This window comes from Palaemon carinicauda, chromosome 21 (assembly GCF_036898095.1).
Source record: "Palaemon carinicauda isolate YSFRI2023 chromosome 21, ASM3689809v2, whole genome shotgun sequence".
Lineage (NCBI taxonomy): Eukaryota > Metazoa > Arthropoda > Malacostraca > Decapoda > Palaemonidae > Palaemon > Palaemon carinicauda.
Genome location: NC_090745.1, coordinates 96,273,914 through 96,297,691, shown reverse-complemented (window position 1 = coordinate 96,297,691; position 23,778 = coordinate 96,273,914). Strand labels below are relative to the sequence as shown.

Below are 23,778 nucleotides of genomic sequence, written 5' to 3'. Positions count from 1 at the left end.
CTAACTATTGGCAGGGGATGATGGTTAGTGGCCACTTCCAAGGCTGGCCGGAGGTAAGGTGATGAGACTTCTACTGTACCTCAAACAGCATAACCTCCAAAACACTTCACCACAAGATGATTCTACGTTTTCTATACCTTTCACTGTTTCTGGAAAAGGACAGTTCATATGAGAATTCATAAAATATTGCCCATTTTCTATAAGCAGACAGCATAAATTACATGGGACTTTTGTGAAGGGAAATTTAGTGGATCAACCAAGCACAGATAAAAATCCCACAAAACAAAGAAAAATGGATGGAGGCAATTAAACAATGACATTAGAGAGACACAAACTAAGGTTGAATCTGAACATAGTGAGTTGAAGTAACAAATTTACGTTTGAGAACGACAAAGAAATGTAAGTTGTAGATTAAGTGCCAATATATGGAATGTTATTAAAACAATTAACAAAGCTAATAAGATGGCTATGACCTCCAAACTTCTTAAAACAAAACCAAAAATGAATAAACCTCTTGAAAAAGCCAGAGAAACACAGAGCGGTTAGCACACAGAATATGGTCAAATCATCAAAGACATGCACAGGTAAAGCAAGGTCTAAAAATTTATGTTATGGACTGTCAAGGGTAACATAACAGATTCCATGTGTTTATGATTTAAGGGGAGTAGAGAATTTTACATTTGAGAGGAGAGAATATCTAATATAGAAAGATGGATGCGAATAGAAATGCTGATGTACAAGGTGGGCTGTACAGAGAGAAATCTTAATATAAAGAAACACACAGGTCAATTAGATTTCCTGAAAGGTAATAGAAGGTTGTTGACCGGGATAGGGGATAGAACAAGGTTTCAGAGTCATTTTCAAAAGTAAAAAATATTTGGGACCAAAAACTCACAAGACAAATTCTCAGAATAAAAATTACATACAGCTAGAAATAAACATGTAAGTAGGAAAGTGACTGACAGATAAACATAAAATTAAGAGGCTGTGAAATAAAAGGGAAAAAGAGAGAGAAGCAAGTTGAAACGTGAGACGAGGTAGAAACATGTTACGAGAAAGATAAAGGACAGTTTCATATCAGAATCCATAAAACAATTCTCATTTTTATAACCAGACTGCATAAAATGATATGGGTGTTTTGTTAAGGGAAACATAGTGGATCAATCAAGCACAAGTAGAAAATTCCCCAAAATAAAGAAAAATGGATGGAGGGAATTAAACAAGGATGGTAGAGACACACAAGTGCAAAAACCAAGGTTGAATATGAACATATTGAGTTGAAATAACAGATTTACGTTTGAGAACCATAAAGAAATATAAAAGGTTAGTAGATTAAGTGCCAAAAGATGAGATAGAAATAAAGCAATATAACTTCTAAAAAAGCAACAAACTGATTATAACATCAAAATGTCTAACAAGAACAAAAAATAAATTTCAAGAAAAAGCCACAGAAACATAGCGTGGTTAGCACACAGAATATGGTGAAAGCATCAAAGACATTCAAAGGTAAAGCAAGGTATAAAAAATGTGTTTGGGACAGTGAAAGTGTTTATATTTGAGGGAGAGTTGAGATAATTTCATGTATGAGAGAGGAAAATTTCTAATATTGAAGGATTAGGGGTGGTTGATAAAAATGCTAATGTAGAAGGTGGTGATGTGGAGATAAATTTTGATATAAAGAAACATATATCTTAGTGGATTATTAGAAAGGTAATAGAAGTGTAATAATATTGATAGGGGATAGTAGGTATAAAAGTATTTTTCAAAATGGGAAAATTTTTGGACCAAAATATTGTAGGAATAAAGTGTAATTAAAGCAGATATACATATTTTCAGCATCATTTCGCTGGTCTTTTGGGATATAGAAAGTCTGGAGAGATGAGACATTTATATAAAATACCTTGTCACGTGAATCTAGTCTTTATAGTTAGGAGTCATTAGTGTAGGAATTAGCCTGTATTTTTTTGGACAAGAATTTAATATTGTGCAAGGAACTGTGATCGCATACCAATACAAATCATAATGAGGGTCCAAGGCCAGAACTAGTAATTATCCTTGCAGCTTAAACAGGGAAGATGAGAAAGAACTTTGTTGCACAAGATCTATGGGAAAGTGCCGTGGAACAAATCACTGTGCAGATAGGGATGAGATAAAGGAGAGATTTATTGTCCAGCAACTGGAAAAAATAGTGAACAATATAAGCAAATACAGGTGAAGAAATGTTTGTAACGAAAAAAAAATAGTGTTAACCCTGGCAAGGAAAAAGTTGTTAAGCATTAATAATTTGGGTAGATTTTCATTTATAAGTTGATTTAGTAATGAGAAAAAGAATTGGCATACTTTGTACAATATCTAAGAATCTAAAGAACGAATTCTTAAGCAATTTTTTATAGCTGGTTTTTTTTTTCTTACATATTTTGTTAAGTTTCTTCTATTATTGAGATGTTTTATGGTGCACAAACTAAAATTCCTATCTAGTATTTCACTTTAGGTCCAGTTAAAAATGCTATCAAGCAAATATTACATAAACTTAGCCCATTATCTTAGTAGCTTCCCGAAATTTTAATTTTTAAAATACTTTCATGCGAACATATTCTCTTCAAGAAACATTTGGAACAATATTTATTCATGAATTGAACAAAGAATATTCATAACGTTCACCTGACCTCCAGTGTAAAAATATCCCTAATCTAAGAAGTTGGGTTAATAATTTTTTTCTTTAAATTTCCACATTTACCTAACAAATGAGTAGCCAGATAACTTTATCCCTTGATATAAATATAAATAAAGCTACAGACATTAGAATATCTTCTCACCCAAATATTACATATACCGAATCACGTAAGTTAACCTGTTAATTTATTGTTAATCAGAAGCATTTTTGAAAACAACTGAAGACGAAAAAATTGTCAAGCTAGAACTATTGCAATACTATTAAAGCAAACACGCCTTCTATTTTTGCTGACTTAGATGGGTTAGATCTCCTGTATTATGAAAAACAAAGGAAGTTTTTCTCTTGCCTTACTTGAACTATCATCAAATCAACTGGCAAGGAATCCAAGTTTGCGTATAGTAACTAAAATCATCAAAATTTCTATTTAGAACTTTCAAATCATACCAACTACCACACCTACAGCTCACGAAAAGGTTTTAAGATTAAAAGGAATTTATTAATAGATGTATGAAATATGATTATAAAGTTAAACACTAGTATCAACGATATGAATATTGTGGCCCTTACTTGGTTTTGAATCGTTTCCAATCCTGAAGATCTACCACTTCATTGTTAGACACTTATAATGTATGTGGATGAAATAGCCAATCTGGAAAAAAAAATCAATAATTAGCACTTATACCTTTGAATACACCTAAAACAAAACAATGAATACACCTAAAACAAAACAATGAATACACCTAAAACAAAACAATTTAAACAATGGGTAAGTTAAGTAAAATTTAACAATAAAATTACCTGAAATTACATATAAAAATAATGCTATATATCAGTTTATCAGTTTAGTGCGATCTGTTACTGTATTGACATATACATATACATATACTGTATATACATATATATATATATATATATATATATATATATATATATATATATATATATATATATATATATATATACACAATATATATGTATATACAATATATATATATATATATATATATATATATATATATATATATATATATATGTATATACAATATATATATACAATATATATACATATATATATACAATATATATACATATATATATACAATATATATACATATATATATACAATATATATACATATATATATACAATATATATACATATATATATACAATATATATACATATATATATACAATATATATACATATATATATACAATATATATAAATATATATATACATATATATACAATATATATACATATATATATACAATATATATACATATATATATATATATATACATATATATACAATATATATACATATATATATACAATATATATATATATATATATACAATATATATACATATATATATATACAATATATATATATATATCATATATATATACAATATATATACATATATATACAATATATCTATATATATATATATATATATATATATATATATATATATATACATATATATATATATATATATATACACAATATATATATATACATATATATATATATATATATATATATACACAATATATATATATATATATATATATATATATATTTTATATGTATATGTATATATATACAATATATATACATATATATACAATATATAAATACATATATATACAATATATATATATATATATATATATATATATATATTATATGTATATGTATATATATACAATATATATATACATATATATATACAATATATAAATACATATATATACAATATATATATATATATATATATATATATATATATATATATATATATAGTATATAAATATATATATATATATATATATATATATATATATATATTATATATATGTATGTATATATATGTACATGCACACACACACACACACATGTATATGTATATATATATATATATATATATATATATATATATATATATATATATATATATACATATATATATATACAGATCTCACTAAACTGATATATAACCTAACATTTTATATGTAATTTCGGTATCAGGACAACTGCCCCCGGGACAGCTGCTCCCTGACAACTGCCCCCGGGACAACTGCCCCCGTAGGACAACTGCCCCCGTAGGAAAACTGCCCCCGGGACAATTGCCCTCCTAAAACCACTGGACAATGGTGTAAAAAATAAAAGTACATAATAACTATTAAAACCAATGTTTTATTGTTGTTAATAAAAAATACATGATTTAAAAAAAAAACATGTTTTAAAAAGAGAACATTATATACTAAAATTTGTACATAGATGGATTGCAAAAATATTGGAAAGGGATTTAAAAACTAGCATTTTAAATTGTGGGCTATGTATCTCAAAAATACCAATACATCGCGGTTCTCAAAATCTTGCACAATGTTTGCTATTCGTATGCTAGAATCCTGATAGCGTTTCCGCTTAGGATGTACTGGATGCCCAGCACGTATTTGATTAATTATGAGGCTGGATAGTGCCTGTTCTCTCTTTAACATCCCCAGAAATGTCCATATATTTCGATGAAATGACATAACGCTTGCTTGCATATGGTTATGCCAGCCTTCTACGGCGTTGTTTGTTGGAGGTAGATCTTCAACAACACGAGTATACATACTCCACATGCTTATAGGGAAATGTGGCTGTCTCCTTGTATTTCGACGTCTTCTGTCGATGTATGTATCCTCAAAATAATCTATTTTTGCACCTTTTTTTTTTTTTTATAAACATTTGTTTGACTATACAGAATTAGCCAATTGGTATAGCTTTCGAAAATAAACTATAACTCGTACGACCGATTACCTAATTAGGAAATAACTACATAAATGGTAATAAACTTTGGAAATAGATACAATTATTTCTTCAATGACCGATTATGTAATTATGAAGAATATCTTCATAAATTGTTACTAAAAACTAATTACGTAAATGGCAATAAATTCCAAAGCAATTGTCCTGAAGGCAGCGGTTTTATGGGGGACAATTTTCCGGGGGGCAGTAGTCCTACGGGGGCAATTGTCCTGGGGGCAGTAGTCCTACGGGGGCAATTGTCCTGGGGGCAGTTGTCGGGGGGCAACTGTCCTGGGGGCAGTTGTCTCGGGGGCAGTTGTCCTAGATCCGTAATTTCAGGCGATTTGATTGCCAAATTTTACTCAACCTACCCATTGTCTGATTTGTTTTATCAAACTTTCACTAAACTCTAATTCTAAAGACCCTGTATTGGAGACCATAGTACCTAGATACTTAAATAATTCTATCTCATTAATCCTTACTCCTTCCAATGACATTTCATCTTCCATTGCATAATCTGTTCTCATCATCCGTCTTCCTTCTATTGATCTTGAGCCCATCCTTACGTGATATTTCATGAATTCTTGTAAGCAAGCATTGGAAATCCTGTGGTGTTCTGCTAATAAGGACATCATCATCAGCATACTCAAGATCAGCTAATTTCCTATTACCAATCCCGTCCAATCCTTCTCCAACATCTACAACTGTTTTGCGCATTATAAAATCCATGCGTAGGATAAATAACATGGGTGACAACACATTCCCTTGGAGTAATACGCTGTTCACTGGAAATTCATTTGATAGGATCCATTAACATTAACTTTGCACTTGCTATGCTTATGAACAGACTTATTCAAATATACATATTTAAGAGGAATTCTATAATAAAGCAGGACTCTCCTCAGAATTGGTCGGTGCAAAGTATCAAATGCTTTTTCATAGTCCACAAATGCTACCAAGAGTGGATGTCTATATTTTACACATTGCTGTACATGTCTCAAAATGGAAATTAAGTCAGTACAAGTTCTACTTTTTCTAAATAATTCTTGTTCATCTCTCAGCTTTTCTAGTCTCTTTAGGATAAACATACTATATATTTTCATGACAACTGACATAAGTGTGATGCCTCTGTACTTATTGCAATCAGTCAGGTCTCCCTTTTTTTGCCATTTTCACCGACGCACCTACTCCCATTCATCAGGATATGCCTCTTTATGCCACATTCTACAAAATTATCGTGTAAGTATTCTGGGGGTAACTTCATTTTCGTTCAGTATCATCACGGAAGTTCTTCCATCGTAACCAGGGCCTTTCCATCTCGTGAGTTTTTTAATGATAGCTTCGACTTCAAACACACTGAATTCATTCATGGGCACATCAAGGTCTTCATCAGCATCAGGTATACCAATCAAATTATTTCCCTCATGTCTCCTATTCATGACTTCACACACACGTGTGTATATATATATATATATATATATATATATATATATATATATATATATATATATATATATATATATATATATATATATATTATATACATATATATACATAGCCTATACATATATATATGTGTATATATATATATATATATATATATATATATATATATATATATACGCACACACACATATATATACATATATATACATATAATAAATAAATGTATATATATATATATATATATATATATATATATATATAATATCTATTTAATGATGTTATTGATCTTAATCTTTTAAGATTTCTTACTCATAATTTATTTGTGACCCCTCTCTCTCCTTTCTGCACTGGGCTGCTTTCCCTGTTAGGGACCTTGAGCTTGTAGCATTTTTCTTTTCCAACTAAGGTTGTAACTTTGCCAATAACAACAACAACAACAGCAACATCCACATTAATAATAATAATAATAATAATAATAATAATAATAATAATAATAATAATAATAATAATAATTACTAGTTATAATGATTTTGGCAATGAATTCTATCATGACGCTCGGGAGGACTATTCAACAGTCAATTCATTCTGGGGAGGAATTTGTTTATAATAAATCAAAATGAAACTCTCCGAGACTACATTTAAAGAAGCTAAAAATATCGTTAAGGAAATGTGAATGTAATCGCATCCTATGAACATACCTTCAAAAATTCTTATTCTTGTTATACCGCCTCCTTTGATTAAAAAACATAGAACGCTGATCACATGGCAACCCAATTACAGGCTTATTGCCCCACCACTGCTATATTATTTTTTTAGAAGTTACGTTATTGAAGAGATGCATACTATTCGTGACAGCCAGTCCGCTTATAAACCCAGTCATAGAACATTATTCCCATTTATTTTCTTGAGCATGTAACTGAGAAATACAATTATCGTAAAAAACATGCATTCTCTTACTTCATGGATATGATCATGGCATCTAATAAAGTGTCTCATAAGAATTTATTTGAAGTGTTATTAAACAGAAACATCCCTTACTACATTGTTAAATCGTTTTTGGATGGTATAAATAGTGAATAATTTTCAAATGGGGTCATTCTTTGCCAGATGAATTTCCTACTTTCTGCTGATATAGACAAAGTTTACTGTCACCTTATTTGATAAAATTCTTTTATTATAACTTATGCTGTAAGTAAAACGTGGCGATGTAGACTTACAGTGTTCAAACTGTAAAGAGTGTTAAAGGTTTGAGAGAAGAAAAACATATTCAATAAATAACAAAACACGAAACTACGGACGGCCACCATTGCTCTCATAACTACTGTACCTCGAATTCGGAGTTTGGCCTCTTTCATCACTACGCTGGCCACTGCAGGTTAGTGATGGTGGGAGACTGGTATAATGGCTCACAGCAAACCAACTAAGTATGGCTGATCAGGACAATACACAAACCCTTTCACCACATTAAGATTTTCAAACTCAGAAATGGTTTGTAAATAACAATCAGTAATAAATAGTTTGTTATATCTATAATTTGTTAAAGTATAGGTTTTCTGAGAATAATGAGACCCCAAAACTACATTTAAACAAATGCAAAAGGGGACCTTGCGTTGGAACTAATATGTTTGATAGGATCCTACACGAAACGGTTGTCGTTGACACCTTCATGTTAGAGCCTAGGTGAAGAAAAAGTCTATTTCACCGACAAGATTTCGACAAGTCAAGTCTCTAAATAAAAGACACAAGACAGATGCCTAATTTCTAAAATGTCGATAGCGATCAACTTAAGAACTAAACCAATTATGGTTGAATCTCACATTTAATCACAATAGCTTTTGAAGGGAGCTTTTAAAATGATACATTGCCCCTATTCTATATAGCTGGATTAGTTAATTGAGAGTTACAAAAACCACAAGTGACGTTGGGAAAAGAGAGAGAGAGAGAGAGAGAGAGAGAGAGAGAGAGAGAGAGAGAGAGAGAGAGAGAGAGAGAGAGAGAGAGAGAGAGAGAGTAGGGGATGACATTAGCATGTATATATGAGTTCATCAACGTACTCAATAAATACTTGTTTTTAATAGAAAAACTTGTCCCGTCCTTAACTATAATAAAACCGCTAAAACTAAGAAAATTGTAAGGCGATAAGTAATCTGAAACACTATAGTCAGACTTAAAATTAATTTTCTTTCAATTACACCGTCTCCGTTTTCTTTTACTCTTTTGCGTAGGCTTTCAAATCTTTGAATAAGTATAACCCTCTGGTTAAACTTGAACCTAAACCGTTCCGATCAATATATCTGATTCAGGTCTTCATATTAGTATTGGACAATAACTAAGGGCTAGAAGTTCAAGTGTTTAAAGTCCGTGATATTTTTTTTTTAATTGAACTTTCATATTTCATTATTATTTTGCTTTGTATATATATATATATATATATATATATATATATATATATATATATATATGCCTATATATATATATATATATATATATATATATATATATATATATATATATATATATATATATATATATATATATATATATATAATAGCATCTGCTCTCAAAATATAAATGACACTAGACAATTCCAAATAATCAGAAATGTCGATGATTGGTATTAACCTAAAGCTTGTGCTTTATAATTTTCTATCTTTTATTAGTTCCTACAACAAAGTTGCATGAATCCATTGACCCACGAATTGAATGAAATGAAGCATATGACAATTGTTTAAATAACATGAGTGTGCCCATGAAGTGTTACGAAAGCTATTGGGTTTCATACAAAACTTTTAAATAATGGATTTCTTTGATTTTTGGTGGGGGTATACTAGTATGGTGCCTTTTAGTTATCAATTCTGCGGCTCAATAACCGTTATTGTGAATTAAGGCCGTAAAGTGAGGCATAGGCATGCTGTAAGAGTTTGTGTGTTTTTTAAATAATGGATGCTAATAGGTAAGCTGATTATCATGTTCACAATCTACTTTGTAATACCTATTTTCATTTGTCATTTCCGCTATTTATTTTAGGTATCCCTCTCTTTCTATTTATGTTTTACCTGATTTACAGTCCATTGCTGGTCCAATATAACGTCCAGCCCTAAATATCCCTCCTTTTTTTTTTTTTTTTTTTCGCTAGAAACGGCTTAGTCTGTTACCCTTTGATCAAAATTTCCAATATTCTGTCCTCCTACCCACAATTTGTTTATCACCCAGTTATGTTATACAATTTAACCTTTATCTCATATTAACACCATTCGATGCTCATGATGTCACAGGTATGATTTCCTAGACGGTGGTGCCATGATATCTTTATGAAATGTTTTATGGGCCTGTTTTCCTCAAGCCTCGTATTCCAGGAGGAATTCTTCTGAAATTACGAATGTAAATTGCACATCAGAACTCATATCTATTAATTTTTATCTCTTCTGAATTCTGAATCTGCCAATTTTGGAACTTTAAGGCCCGCTACGTACAACCTCTTCCTTTTTCATTTTCACGCAATTATTATATATACCAGACAGGTTTTATTTGCAGGTAGCATTCCCTGGAGTCACAAGATTATTTTTTCAAATCTTTATAGAGACCTCTTAAGAAGTCTAATTCTACAAAGAAATCAATCCATATTTTTTTTTTATCCTACATAGTGCCGCATCCGATACATAGCCTTCACCTGGCTGAATCACACCTGCCAGGTGACGAGCAGACCATTTCAAAGCGGCCTATTGATCTCCAGTCACCATCGTGAGAGAAGCCGAACTCCCTCTCTCAGTTCATTAACTTTATGGGTGCACCTAAGGTCTCCCTTTTATTTTAGTACCACCTTAAAACTATGCAATGTGTCAACCTTTGTTAAACAGTCGTGCTCCGTCCAGGGTGACCTCCTAGCAGCTTCATCTCGTAATCTTCGCACTATAAAGCCTCTTAACAGATCGGAATGACATTGAAAGGGGATCTCAATTAATGTCATTACTAAGAAGTAGAATCAAAGGGGTCACAGAACAAGCTTAAAAAAACTACAACTGAGCGCCCATGGTCTCACCATTAGAACTTCAAAGGACTCGAGCATCACCCAGGACCGTAGGATATCTCTGTACACGCGAATTGACAAATTTGTATGTGGCCACATTTCCCTTTTAGCAATATGAATGTTTATGGCCTTTTATTTAAATACGGTCATGTTTTATCTGGCTATAAACATTCAGTCATACATGGGGATGTATTTTTATCTAATTGGTTATTCCCGTTTCTATTTCATTTAAATTTTTTACTAACCTATTGCTTACGGAATAACCACGTGTTTTATTTATATCTAAGTGGGTATTTTCAGTTATATTTCAGTTTACTGTAATGACTAATTACTTGCTTTGGAATAATCACGTGCTTCGTTTGAATTTAAACCGCAATAATCTACAATATAAACTGGTTATAATGTTTTCCACATTTATGTTATGTTAACCTTATAAAATTGTGTAAATTTGTGATTAAATGCATAGGATACGTTAAAGTAATCTTGTATTTTAACTGAACTACTTTTGCTATTTTTCATCTTATTTTACAAATTCTATCACGAGTCCAAATTTGAATCGAGAAAACCGTTGAGATTACATAAACTAACTCTTTGTGTTGCGTTATTGTCTCATTTTGGAATTTTGCCTCAGAAGAAATCAGATACAATTTTTTTTAAAGAATTATGCATTTAAAATAATCAACGGATTCATAAAAAGAACCAAGATATTTACACATACTTGTCTCAAACAATTTTATCCCGAAGATTGTTTTGTTAAAAGGTACTGCTGCTGAAATGAACAATCCTCCTTATCCCATCCTAAAATGAGACCCATGTACCAACCGTGTGTCACACAATTGTACATAATTCCTTTTGTATATATGTTTGTATCTGCGCTCTTCCCTCGCACTAAAAAAAACCTGAATGATCATGTCTCCGGTTTTGCTCTGTGACATTGTCTGTCTCTCGAACATGTTATGTCCTGTTGCCTTGAGGTTTTGTATATAAAGGAGAGTGTTCCTTAATAAACAACTCAGTGTTCGCTTAGACTCGGTGCCGACAACATCTCGTGGATTATGTGCATCGTAACCTACCGAAAATTTCACTGTGATTCCCGTAGAGTTCAACCACAATGTCCGTTGCTCATATGGGAAACAAGGCATGGAGTTTCTATCCACTTAAAAGTCGTCATTGTGAAGACTACTTCAATGGCCAAGTTTGTGACTGTGATAGCTGTTTAGCTTACCAGGAGCGCCGAGCTGAGATCTTTAGAGCCTTAGCAACAAGGAACCTTAATCCGAATCAGGAAGTACAAAATCACCATGTCTGCTGTAACTGTGAAGGTTGCAAAGATGCTTGTGATAAAATCATTGAGTATAATACATGGGCTCATGCCATGGATAAAAAGAACAAAAGGAAGAAGACTTCTGCCCAATCTTCACCAATGCCAGAATTAGCCCCAACATCACCTATTGTGACTCCAAGGACTGAGAGCACAGACTCGTCCTTGTCTGTCCCTACAACTCCTCAGCAATCAGGTGCAACAGCAGTCATTCCTTCTACCTACGAGCCTGAGTCCTCCAATGCCATGGAGACCGAACAAGGGGCCCACTCCACCGACTGCAACTGCACAGACTGCCTCCAGACACTCCTGCAAGAAGCCACTGCCATACAAGAAAACATCCCAGCTACACAGCCAAAGAAGCCTCTGCCAAAGTTTCGACTTTCACAGGCAAACAATGAACTCTCTTATGCCTCTGTTGCTGCCATGGCTGCTAAGCCTGGCATGAAACTCACTGCAAGACCTAACAGGAAAGGTGACCTTATCATCTATCCCAAGGACATTAAGACAGCCAGATTCCTTCAGGAAGACTCCACCTTAACACTGCTGGATCCTGCTTTTATCAGGAAGAAGGCAGTCATTACCAGGTATCCTGTGACGATGCCTATCTCCATTGTAACCTCGTGCAGCAATATTGACTGTGCTGTTCGCTGCACAAGCAAGGATGACGTTCCTGTTAGAAGCCTAATTGCCACCTTTATAGGTCCAGTTCCTTCCAAACTGGACTTAGGAGTCTGGGGTACTTTCCCCATCGAGGAATATACACCTGAGCCTCTTCGATGCTACAGATGCCAACGCTTTGGACATCATAAAGAAGAATGCAGAGGCCCCATTATCTGTGGTATCTGCAGCCAGCGACATAGCACAGAAGTGTGCATAAAGGCCCATAAAGAAGGACGTCAAACCACATCCAAGTGCCCCAATTGTTCCAAGCCACACCATGCTTGGAATAAGCGCTGCCCAGAGCGTCTCAAGAGGATATCAGCTATTAAGAATACATCCTCTTCAAACCAAAATAAACCAGCTCCATCCCAGCCACCTAAAGAACAGAGAACTCCTCGCCAGAGAAGACCAACTCAGCCAACTCCTACTCCTGCATCTACACCTACAACTGTTTCTGCATCTACACCTACAACTGCTCCTAAGAAGGACCAGCAACGACCTGCAACTGTTCCTAAGAAGGATCAGCACCGACCTGCAACTGCTCCCCAAAGGGACCAGCAACGACCTTTATCCTCATCCCCTTCCCAAACCTTGACTCAAGCAATTGAGTCTCTCACCTTGCAGGACCTCATACTTATCGCCTTCCAGATCCTTACTAAAGTCCTCTCCCTCTCATCAACCCCCACCTTCCAGCAATTCCTGCAACAATTCCAGTTTCCAGCCACTGAGCAGAGATAATCCTTCCCTGCTTGTAATCCTCTCCTTTCAAATTCCCTAATCCTAAAAGGAGAATAGCTATTATAAGGCTGTCTTCCTCATAAGGAAACAGCTCTTGTTTTTCCTATCTCCTTTATCCTTTTTTCCTCATACTCCCACATCCATCCATATCCTTTGGGGGCCTTTCTCGTGCCAGCTGACCGAGCGCAGCACAGTTTTGGCCCCCTCCCCCTTTTCCATCACAAGAGCAGGAATAAACTTCTTTGTTTAAACCTACTCCTTTACTCTCCTACTAAAATTTCCTTCACTCCTCTCCCAGTCTCTTTTACTTACTGGGACTTACTACTATCAATACTTTATCCTCTGACTAAAAACTTTCTTTCGTGGACCTAAAAGGGAGACCCCCTTTTCGGGTTACTGTCTACCCCTTGTCACGTCTTGTACCATTCCATTCCATTCCATCTTTCATTCATCATCCTTACATATCATTTCCTTTACCTATCCTTTACCTGACATTCCTTTTCCTATTTTTACCTAACGTTCCTTTTATTAACACAAATTTTACTCCTTGGAGTATACCTTTTACAAACCCAATCCTCTTACGGGCTGCCCAGCGGCAAGAGCCCGTGTCATGCTATTTGCATGGCAATCTACACACACACACACACACACACACACAAATAAACAACTCAGTTGATTGCATCCTGCCTTTGAGTTCACAACCTTCCCCCTGCTTCGTCACACCCACCTGGAATCTGTAACACACCTTAACCAAAGGTCTATAACCCATACAGTACAGAACCATCGCTATCCACGGCTCTGATAGAGTACTACACCTCACGCTCCTAATTTATTTTCTTTATTTTTAACTTTATTTAGCATTCTCAATTGGGGTGTACCATCCCTTGCTGTGTATCTCCGGAGCATTGAGGTGGCATTGGTAATGTCAAAGCCAATATTTTCCCGTTTTTCTCCAAAACGGTTCATCGTATGGGGAAAGATGTATGGGTACAAAAACGATAGAAAATTAAATTCTACACATGTTTGTCTCAATAGGTATTTACCCTAAAATGGAAAGATTTGCGCAAACAAGCCCGGAATTGGAATACACACATTTTGGAGAAACTGAAAAAATCTGCTTTGTACTCACATTTACCTAATATCTCCTTAACTACTAACATTACGGTAAAATGGCATAAAATTGTTCCTTTAGAGTGAAGATTTTTCTTTATTTTGACGTATTAATGTTCCATTAAATCTTGATATTTTTGCAAAAGAATCACACACAAGCAAAAATAGACATAATTTTAATTCATGGAAAACAGATGAAAATAGAAGGTTCAGTAAAACAAATTGCAATAGTTTATTCTATGCACGAATGTGTCATTTGGACTCTTTAGAACCCCACAGTAAAAAAAAACTGACATATTCGGCCATTTTGAGTTTGCGTAATTCCGTATTAAAAATGGCGGCCGTTCTCATTGTGTGAATGGAAGTATCCTCTAAAATTTCCACTTTTGAATATATATATATATATATATATATAAATATATATATATATATATATACATATATATATATATATATATATGTATACATATATATATATATGTATACATATATATATATATGTATACATATATATATATATATATATATACTGTATATATATATATATATATATAAATATATATATATATATATATATACATATATATATATATATATGTATACATATATATATATATGTATACATATATATATATATATATACTGTATATATATATATATATATACAGTATATATATATATATATATATATTACTCAAAAAAACATGGTCTCCAGGAAATTACTGCAGACATCAGTTTTCACCCGTGACCTCTGTGGGCCCCTGGTTAAAATGAAGGCTGCACTTAATTTTTCAAGAAGAAAATTACCTTTGCAATTTACTTGGGTTTTACAATGGTTGTAATATATAGACAAACATCAAATTATTGATTAGCTCTTGACGGTGTTTGAAAATAACAGAAATAAAAAAAATACAATCATTGTTGCTCAAAATACATGCACAAACTAAATTAATCATGTTAAGTGTCTTCGTCCATTAATATGTTAACACAAGTGCTATTTTGACACTCCTCACAAAAATCTGTACAATATAACCCGTGTTTATTGCATGAGCAGTGCTGAGTGTCACAAAAGCCTTTGCATTTGCATCTGATTACTCTCAGCAAGGCATCAGGCGCAGGGCTGTTGTCCATCGTGCAAGGAATTAAGTTTCTTCCATTTCTCTTCCAGCCCCAATCCTCAGGTTTAATATCACTGTTACTTAGCCAGAATTGTGTTTGATAATAAACCGGAAAGAGTGATATTTTGCTGCATCACTAGTAGGTGGCAGGTCTTTCACATCTACACTTCTCAAATTCTTGATGACTTTGGCCTGAAACTTTTTCTTTCTCAGGTCATCAAGAGTTGCACAATCACTGTTAGAGCTGTACATCTGAATAATTGCTCGTTCTCCTGCTATTTTTATTTCCTCGTGAGTTGAGCTGGGAGACAAGAATGGCACAGCACACTCGCAGAGAACACTTTGTTTTTTCAGTACAGCTCCCTTTCCTATTTTGTTTAACCTTGACGTGGTGTCACATCCACACAGAGTATGCATAAATGGCAAACACCTGCAGCATTCTTCACCGAGTCGTGCACTAATTCTCAAATGTTCCAAATGGGATGCTTCATATTGGATTTCTGTGATACCATGAAATAAAATACCCTCTTTTTTTGCAGACACTGTATCATACAATCTCTTTTTTGCTGAAACTGTATCATACAATACCCACTTTTTTTCAGACACTGTATCGTACAATACCCTCTTTTTTGCAGACACTGTATCATACAATACCCTCTCTTTTGCAGACACTGTATCAAACAATACAATCCTCTTTTACAGTCACTGTATCATAAAATACCCTCTTTTTTGCAGTCACTGTATCATGCAATGCCCTCTTCTTTACAGATACTGTATTATACAATACCATCTTTTTTGCTGAGACTGTATCATACAATACCCTCTCTTTTGCAGACACTGTATCAAACAATACACTCCTCTTTTACAGTCACTGTATCATACAATATCCTCTTTTTTGCAGACACTGTATCATAAAATGCCCTCTTTTTTGCAGGAACTGTATCATGCAATGCCCTCTTTTTCACAGATACTGTATCATACAATACCCTCTTTTTTGCTGAAACTGTGTCATACAACACCTTCTTTTTCGCTGACACTGCTTCATATAATACCCTCTTTTTTGTAGACACTGCTTCATATAATACCCTCTTTTTTGTAGACACTGTATCATACAATACCCTCTCTTTGCAGACACTGTATCATACAATACCCTCTTTTTTGCAGACACGATCATACAATACCCTCTTTTTTGCAGACACTGTATCATAAAATACCCTCTTTTTTGCTGAAACTGTATCATACAATACTCTCTTTTTTGCTGAAACTGTATCATACAACACCCTCTTTTTTTGCTGACATTGTTTCATACAATACCCTCTTTTTTGCAGACACTGTATCATACAATACCCTCTTTTTTGCAGACACTATCATACAATACCATCTTTTTTGCAGGCACTGTATCATAAAATACCCTCTTTTTTTGCAGACACTATCATACGATACCCTCTTTTTGCAGGCACTATCATACAATACCCTCTTTTTGCAGGCACTGTATCATAAGATATCCTCTTTTTTGCAGACACTATATCATACACTACCCTCTTTTTTGCAGACACTATATCATACACTACCCTCCTTTTTGCAGACACCATCATACAATACCCTCTTTTTTGCCGGCACTGTATCATAAAATACCTTCTTTTTGCAGACACTATCATACAATACCCTCTTTTTTGCAGGCACTATCATACAATACCCTCTTTTTTGTAGGCACTGTATCATAAGAAATCCTCTTTTTTTGCAGACACTATATCATACACTACCCTCTTTTTTGCAGACACTATATCATACACTACCCTCTCTTTTGCAAACACCATCATACAATACCCTCTTTTTTGCAGGCACTGTATCATAAAATACCTTCTTTTTTGCAGACACTATCATACAATACCCTCTTTTTTGCAGGCACTGTATCATAAAATACCCTCTTTTTTGCAGACACTATCATATAATACCCTCTTTTTTGCAGGCACTGTATCATAAGATATCCTCTTTTTGCAGACACTATATCATACACTACCCTCTTTTTTGCAGACACTATATCATACACTACCCTCTATTTTGCAGACACCATCATACAATACCCTCTTTTTTGCAGGCACTGTATCATAAAATACCTTCTTTTTTGCAGACACTATCATACAATACCCTCTTTTTTGCAGGCACTGTATCATAAAATACCCTCTTTTTTGCAGACACTATCATACAATACCCTCTTTTTTGCAGGCACTGTATCATAAAATACCCTCTTTTTGCAGACACTATCATACAATACCCTCTTTTTTGCAGGCACTGTATCATAAGATATCCTCTTTTTTGCAGACACTATATCATACAATACCCTCTTTTTTGCAGGCACTGTATCATAAAATACCTTCTTTTTTGCAGACACTATCATACAATACCCTCTTTTTTGCAGGCACTGTATCATAAAATACCCTCTTTTTTGCAGACACTATCATACAATACCCTCTTTTTTGCAGGCACTGTATCATAAGATATCCTCTTTTTGCAGACACAATATCATACACTACCCGCTTTTTTGCAGACACTATATCATACAATACCCTCTTTTTTACAGTCATTGTATCATAAAATACCCTCTTTTCTGTAGACATTGTATCATAAAATACCCTCTTTCTTGCAGTCATTGTATCATAAAATACCCCCTTTTTTGCAGTCATTGTATCATAAAATACCCTCTTTCTTGCAGTTATTGTATCAAAAATACCCTCTTTTTTGAAGTCATTGTATCATAAAATACCCTCTTTTTTGCTGTCATTGTATCATAAAATACGCTCTTTTTGCAGTCATTGTATCAAAAATACCCTCTTTTTTGCAGTCATTGTATCAGAAAATACCCTCTTTTTTGCAGTCATTGTATCATAAAATACCCTCTTTTTTGCAGTCATTGTATCATAAAATACCCTCTTTTTTACAGTCACTGTATCATAAAATACCCTCTTTTCTGCAGACATTGTATCATAAAATACCCTATTTCTTGCAGTCATTGTATCATAAAATACCCTCTTTTTTGCAGTCATTGTATCATAAAATACCCTCTTTCTTGCAGTCATTGTATCATAAAATACCCTCTTTTTTACAGTAATTTTATCATAAAATACCCTCTTTTTTGCAGTCATTGTATCATAAAATACCCTCTTTCTTGCAGTCATTGTATCATAAAATACCCTCTTTTTTGCATTCATTGTATAATACAATACCCTCCTCTTCATTTCAACTTGCTTTAGTAGAGTAACCCCATTCAATACAATAACCTCTACATTCACTACATATTAACAATATATTCACAGCAAAGTCTCCTTTGTATTTACAATACAATATAATGCAATAATTGAATATCTATTACAATACATTACTTATTAACGCAATACATTACCTTCATTCTATATATTCATTCCAGGAAAATCATTTGGAATAAAATGGATGTGAAAATAGATTCAAAAGACAGTAAGATGAGGTTAGGGATATACCTTAAGGAGAATCGCTGAGAGAGAGAGAGAGAGAGAGAGAGAGAGAGAGAGGATTATTATGCAAATGTAGGTTACAAGTATCACAATGCCAAAGGTCAAGGAGCCTAAAGCGAGAGAGAGAGAGAGAGAGAGAGAGAGAGAGAGAGCGAGAGAGGATTATTATGCAAATGTAGGTTACAAGTATCACAATGCCAAAGGTCAAGGAGCCTAAAGCGAGAGAGAGAGAGAGAGAGAGAGAGAGAGAGAGAGGATTATTATGCAAATGTAGGTTACGAGTATCACAATGCCAAAGGTCAAGGAGCCTAAAGAGAGAGAGAGAGAGAGAGAGAGAGAGAGAGAGAGGATTATTATGCAAATGTAGGTTACAAGTATCACAATGCCAAAGGTCAAGGAGCCTAAAGAAAGAGAGAGAGAGAGAGAGAGAGAGAGAGAGAGAGAGGATTATTATGCAAATGTAGGTTACAAGTATCACAATGCCAAAGGTCAAGGAGCCTAAAGCGAGAGAGAGAGAGAGAGAGAGAGAGAGAGAGAGAGAGAGGATTATTATGCAAATGTAGGTTACGAGTATCACAATGCCAAAGGTCAAGGAGCCTAAAGAGAGAGAGAGAGAGAGAGAGAGAGAGAGAGAGAGAGCGAGAGAGGATTATTATGCAAATGTAGGTTACAAGTATCACAATGCCAAAGGTCAAGGAGCCTAAAGCGAGAGAGAGAGAGAGAGAGAGAGAGAGAGAGAGAGAGGATTATTATGCAAATGTAGGTTACGAGTATCACAATGCCAAAGGTCAAGGAGCCTAAAGAGAGAGAGAGAGAGAGAGAGAGAGAGAGAGAGGATTATTATGCAAATGTAGGTTACAAGTATCACAATGCCAAAGGTCAAGGAGCCTAAAGAAAGAGAGAGAGAGAGAGAGAGAGAGAGAGAGAGAGAGAGAGAGAGAGGATTATTATGCAAATGTAGGTTACAAGTATCACAATGCCAAAGGTCAAGGAGCCTAAAGCGAGAGAGAGAGAGAGAGAGAGAGAGAGAGAGAGAGAGGATTATTATGCAAATGTAGGTTACGAGTATCACAATGCCAAAGGTCAAGGAGCCTAAAGAGAGAGAGAGAGAGAGAGAGAGAGAGAGAGAGGATTATTATGCAAATGTAGGTTACAAGTATCACAATGCCAAAGGTCAAGGAGCCTAAAGCGAGCGAGAGAGAGAGAGAGAGAGAGAGAGAGAGAGAGGATTATTATGCAAATGTAGGTTACAAGTATCACAATGCCAAAGGTCAAGGAGCCTAAAGCGAGCGAGAGAGAGAGAGAGAGAGAGAGAGAGAGAGAGAGGATTATTATGCAAATGTAGGTTACGAGTATCACAATGCCAAAGGTCAAGGAGCCTAAAGAGAGAGAGAGAGAGAGAGAGAGAGAGAGAGAGAGAGAGAGAATTATTATGCAAATGTAGGTTACAAGTATCACAATGCCAAAGGTCAAGGAGCCTAAAGCGAGCGAGAGAGAGAGAGAGAGAGAGAGAGAGAGAGAGAGGATTATTATGCAAATGTAGGTTACGAGTATCACAATGCCAAAGGTCAAGGAGCCTAAAGAGAGAGAGAGAGAGAGAGAGAGAGAGAGAGAGAGAGAGGATTATTATGCAAATGTAGGTTACGAGTATCACAATGCCAAAGGTCAAGGAGCCTAAAGAGAGAGAGAGAGAGAGAGAGAGAGAGAGAGAGAGGATTATTATGCAAATGTAGGTTACAAGTATCACAATGCCAAAGGTCAAGGAGCCTAAAGCGAGAGAGAGAGAGAGAGAGAGAGAGAGAGAGAGAGAGAGGATTATTATGCAAATGTAGGTTACAAGTATCACAATGCCAAAGGTCAAGGAGCCTAAAGAGAGAGAGAGAGAGAGAGAGAGAGAGAGAGAGAGGGGATTATTATGCAAATGTAGGTTACAAGTATCACAATGCCAAAGGTCAAGGAGCCTAAAGAGAGAGCCTTACCTTATTGCCTTATTTTATGTTTGGGTTCCCCAGGTCCCTCAGTGTGAGGCACCTCGTATATCCACCAGAGAGTTGCTAATACATCTTCCGGTGTATTTTGCATCTTCCAGTCTTGGATGGTCTGGGATGCATCTTAGGTATTTATCGAGCTGATTTTTAAACGCATCTATGCTCACTCCTGATATGTTTCTTAGATGAGCTGGCAGCACATTAAATAGTCGCTGCATTATCGATGCTGGTGCGTAGTGGATTAATGTCCTGTGCGCCTTTCTCAGTTTACCTGGAATGCTTTTTGCCACTATTAATCTACCTCGGCTTGCTCTTTCTGATACTTTAAGCTCCATGATGTTTTCAGCAATTCCTTCTATTTGCTTCCATGCTTGTATTATCATGTAGCGATCTCTTCTCCTTTCTAGACTGTATAGTTTTAAAAATTGCAGTCTTTCCCAGTAATCAAGGTCCTTAACTTCTTCTATTCTAGCAGTATAGGACCTTTGTACACTCTCTATTTGCGCAATATCCTTTTGGTAGTGTGGGGTACCATATCACATTGCAGTACTCGAGTGTACTACGCACATAAGTTTTGTAAAGCATAATCATGTGTTCAGCTTTTCTTGTTTTAAAGTGTCTGAATAATATTCCCATTTTTGCTTTACATTTAGCCAACAGTGTTGCTATTTGGTCGTTGCATAACATATTCCTATTTAAAATTACACCAAGGTCTTTAATTGCTTCCTTGTTTGTGATTGTCTCATTATTAGGTCCCTTGTATGCATACACCATTCCTTCTCTGTTTCCATAATTTATTGATTCGAATTTATCGGAGTTAAATACCATCCTATTTATCTCCGCCCATTCATATATTTTGTTTAGATCTCTTTGTAGTGAGTTCCTATCTTCATCACAAGTAATTTCTCTACTTATTCTTGTGTCATCGGCGAAACTTCTCACTACGGAGTTTTCAACATCACAGTCTATGTCTGAGATCATAATAACAAATAGCAGTGCAGCTAATACCGTACCTTGGGGCACACCAGATATTACCTGGGCTTCATCTGATTTCTCGTCATTTGCAACCACTATCTGTTTTCTGTTTTGCAGGATTCTTTTACCCATTTTCCTATCTTTCCCACAATATTATGCTTTCTCATTTTTTCTCCAATATGTTATGGTCTACCTTGTCAAAGGCTTTTGCAAAATCTAGATAGATCACATCTGTGTCTTTTTCATTTATCATATTATTGTATATGTTTTCATAGTGAGCTATCAGTTGGGTCTGTGTACTTTTTCCAGGTACGAAACCGTGTTGACCCATATTAAACAAATTATTTTTGACCAAATGGTTCATTATTTTCTTTTTTATTACCCTCTCATACACTTTCATAATATGTGATGTTAGACTAACAGGTCTATAATTGCTTGCCTCTAGTCTTGATCCACTTTTGAAGATAGGGGTTATATAAGCTAATTTATGTTTAACATATATCTCGCTCATATCTATACTCTGTCTTAGCAGTATTGCAAGTGGCTTCGCGATAGTGTTTGCAGTTTTTTTTAACAAAATCGCTGGAACTCCATCTGGTCCGGCTGCCGATCCATTTTTAATTTCGTTTATAGCCGTGACAATATCTGCTTCATTAATATCTATATCCGTTAGATATTCAACATTTTCTTCTCTCATTTCTGTTTCATTATTCTCATTCGCAATTCTTGGCGTGAACTCACTCTTATATTTTTCTGCTAATATGTTGCATATTTCCTTTTTTTCATTCGTTAGCCGTCCTTCAATTCTTAGAGGCCTATTTCTATTCTCCTTTTATTCATCTTTTTTGCATAGGAGTAAAGTACTTTCGGGTTTCTTTTTATATTTTGAAGTGTCCTTTCTTCTAAGTCCCTTTTTTCATTTTCTTTCGACTGTATAATCTTTTGTTCTGCATTTTCTATCTTACATTTTATTTCCCTCATTTTCCACACATTTTTTTCTTTTGCAAGATTTTTCTTCCACTTTTTAATTTTCTGAAATAAGATCCTTCTGTCTCTTGGTATGCACGTCTTTTGTTTATTGTTTTTTTTCGGTACATATTTTTCAACAATTTTCTCCAGTATTTTGTACAGTATATCCGTATTTACCTGTATATTATCACTTATAAATACATTTTTCCATTCTTTATTCAGTTCTTCATTTATTTCTGACCATTTTATATTCTTACTGTAAAGTTATATTTTCCATATCCTTCCCAAAGTTTTGTGCTTTTATTAATTCTGTGATCACTTGCTTTGGAATGAACTATCAATTCTATGACATTGTGGTCTGAAATTCCCGTGTTATACACTATTATTTCTTTAACATAATTCACCTCATTCACAAATACTAGATCTAGGACATTTTCCTTTCTTGTTGGAATGTGGTT

The 23,778-nt window shown here is 34.3% G+C and overlaps 1 long non-coding RNA gene across 1 annotated transcript in view; it reads right to left on the bottom strand.

Annotated features, from left to right (window-relative positions):
• LOC137614712 (uncharacterized) overlaps positions 1-23,778 on the bottom strand; it is a 30,908-nt gene continuing 7,130 nt past the window's right edge. Inside the window, exon 6 of the long non-coding RNA XR_011039132.1 lies at positions 1-149. This is a non-coding gene — a long non-coding RNA (uncharacterized lncRNA). The remainder of the gene's footprint in view (positions 150-23,778) is intronic.